This window comes from Tauraco erythrolophus, unplaced genomic scaffold (genome assembly GCF_009769465.1).
Source record: "Tauraco erythrolophus isolate bTauEry1 unplaced genomic scaffold, bTauEry1.pri scaffold_37_arrow_ctg1, whole genome shotgun sequence".
Lineage (NCBI taxonomy): Eukaryota > Metazoa > Chordata > Aves > Musophagiformes > Musophagidae > Tauraco > Tauraco erythrolophus.
Window position 1 is genome coordinate 1,469,365 of NW_028238613.1, and position 3,212 is coordinate 1,472,576.

General features: G+C 46.6%; 1 pseudogene; it reads left to right on the top strand.

Moving 5' to 3' along the window:
• The first annotated feature begins 1,917 nt into the window (after window positions 1-1,917).
• Window positions 1,918-3,212, top strand: LOC147526053 (polymerase delta-interacting protein 3 pseudogene; annotated as a pseudogene).

Here is a 3,212-nt window from a genome sequence, read left to right on the forward strand (position 1 = left end):
GGAGAAGATGCCTGAGCCTGAGGATGGTTGTGTTGGGGGCACGGCAAGGCAGAAAGGCATCTGGAGTCTTCGTGACGACCCACGCCGGAGCGAGTGGCTACAGCTCCCTAAGTACCCGAGACTGTGGTATAGCCCACACCGGAGCAATCTGTGGGGAAGGATTGTTTCCAGTGGGCTGGACTCACGTTGGAGAAATTTGTGGATTTTTCCTCGTGGGTAGGGGATCCATTGGAGCAGGGGAAAAGGGTGTAAGGACTCCTTCTCCTTTAAGAAAGAAGCAGCAGTAACAGCACGGAATGAACTGACCTGCACTCCCCCAGTCCCTGCCCTCTGTGCTGCTGGGGGGAGGAGGTAGAGCCGGGAGGAAAAGGAAGGTGGGGGGGGGGAAGGTGTCGGTTTTAAGATCTGGTTTTGTTTCTTTCTGTCCTCTCAAGTAATCGGTTTTTATTTCCCTTTGTCCTTCTAAGTAATCATTAATAAACTGTTTTGCTTTGAGAAAAGCGCTGCCTGTTTTGCCCAGGACCATGGTTGGTGGGTGCTCCCTCTGTTCTTGCCTCAACCCTCAGTCCTTTTGTGTTTTTTTTTTTTCTCTCCTCTCTACTTTATTGGAGAAGGAGAGACTGTGTGAGTTTTAGTTGCTGGATCAGCCTAAAACCACGACACATTATAAAAGAACAAAATAAAGATCAAATCAGCATGCATGGAAAATGAATTATAAATGGCTTATTTGCAGAGGATATGGTGCATATCTTACTATTTAGGAGAATAATATAACAGTCAATCTCATAAGCCATGGAGAACACCTCTACCATCAAACTTCATTCCTCTCTGCATTCAGTTAAGTCTTAAACAGCTATAACATGATTAAAGTTAACACAATCTAAATATACAAATTAGCAAAGATTCTAACCAAAGCCACCAAATATGTCCTGTCTTGCTTATCTCTGAAAGACCTAAGATGCCTTTGACAAAAATGGATGCAGATTAACCATGTGTGGAAAAATAACAGAAATTAGGGGGAATGGGAGAACATTGTCTCCCAAAGTTCAGCTTACATCTTAACATAAGCTGTAATATTAGAGCAGCTTTGAGGCGAGACACAGTTGCTGCTCCCAGGAACAGAATGCAGTTGGCATGGACAAGGCCTGCATCTGGCCGAGCAGAATGTACAATATCCTTGAAATGGGGAGTAGTGTGGTATGAAGGTACCATGGCTCATCCCTGTTAGCAGGGATAAAGAATGTCCGGTAAAGATAACTGCATAGGTGCCATCAAGGAAGATGGATCGCAACTGCTGCCTCAGCAATGATGGTGAAATCGTGTCCCGTAGCTGAACTTTGCTCATTATAATGTCATTATAATACCAAAACACATCTCCATCTCAAAAGCTACCCACCTGTGGAAAAATAACCAAAATGGAGGGAATGGAAGAACACTGTTCCCCAAAGTTTAGCTCACAAGCTGTAATATTAAAGCAGCTTTGAGGCAAGACACAGTTGCTGTTCCCAGGAACACAATGAGGTTGGCATGGACAAGGCCTGCTCTGGCCGAACAGAACATATGATATCCTTGAAATGAGGAGCAGAGTGGTGCGAAGGTACCACAGCTCGTCTGTGGAAAAACCTTTTGGCTGCTGCAGCATCCTGTGAAAGTTCTTTCCCTATGCAGGCTAACTAAGAAACACCTGTAGCTCGTTACACTGGGAAAGTTACCTTGAAACAGGTGCTGTAGCATTCAGCCAATCACTCTGGGAGATGGATGGTCAAGTGACCAATAGCCTTGACCCATCTAGCAAACCACGTGACTCCTGACTATTTAAGGCAGGGTGTTTACTCCTAAGGGTGAGGCATTTCCTCCTGAGCCTTGCAGGAGTGTGTGTGCCTTCTCGAGGTGGAAGTGGTATGATGTCATGTCTGGGCTTCCCTTGCTGTGCTGATTGTTGTGCCCTGTGGCAAGATGGCGGACCTCTCTCTGGATGAGCTCATACGGAAGTGTGGTGTGACGGTGAAAGGGAGGCTTAACACAAGACCGGTATTTGGAGGTGTAAGATCTTGCATTGGAGTTCAGCAGTCTTCTAAACAGATCATCACCATCCGTCGGCTTCCAGTGGACATTTGATGCCCAACAGAAGATTGGACTTACTGATGCCCACCACAAACTGGGGGTTAAAGATGCCCGTGAAAAACTGGTTCAAAAGGATGCTTGGTTCAAAATCAAAGGGAAGGTGCAGGATGCTTGAGAGATGCTGAATTCCTGTAAACAGCAAAGTGTTGCTGCTGAAAAGGTGACCAAAGTGGTGGATGCCAGAGAGAAGATTAGCTTAAAAAGGAGCACTCCAGCTGCCATCAGCCCAACTATGGGGACGGTAAATCCAGGCATGAAAATCACCAAAACTATCCAACAGAAGGCTCCAGTTCCTGGACACTCTCATCCAGCAGGAATGAGGATCAATGTGGTGAACAACCAGGCACACAAACAGGGTCTGTATGATGTGGAAGATGATGATGAAAGTGTCTCTCCCCTTACTAGCAAACAGATGAAAATCACCACCACGAACAGTTTCCTACACAACGTGACTGGACTGAGTGTTAATAAATTCTCTCTGTCCAAGGCTGTTCCCCTGACTAAAGTGGTCCAGAATGATACGTACACAGCTCCACCTGCACCTCCCTCTCCTATGCGGACGAAGGTCTGGACAAACAAGTCTCGGACCTTAGTGACAAAGGAGGAGCCTTTGAAAGAACCAGCGCCTGTTGAGCTGGCGTTCAGTCCTTTGGAAGGCACAAAGATGACTGTAAACAACCTGCATCCTCGAGTCACAGAGGAAGACATTGTTGAGATATTCTGTGTGTGCGGCGCACTGAAGCGAGCTCGGCTGGTGCACCCTGGAGTGGCCGAGGTAGTATTTGTGAAGAAAGAAGATGCTATCACGGCATACAAGAAATACAACAACAGGTGCTTAGATGGTCAACCAATGAAGTGCAATCTTCATATGAATGGGAATGTCATCACCTCAGACCAGCCTATATTGCTCTGATTGAGTGATACCCCTTCAGTGAAGAAGGAAGGGGAACCGTGCCAATCAAGTGCAAGCGCTGCCTCAAATCCCCCAGCTGAGGTGGACCCTGACACTATCTTGAAGGCACTCTTCAAATCTTCAGGGGTCTCTGCCTCTGTGCAGCCCACAGAATTCAAAATTAAACTCTGAGAAG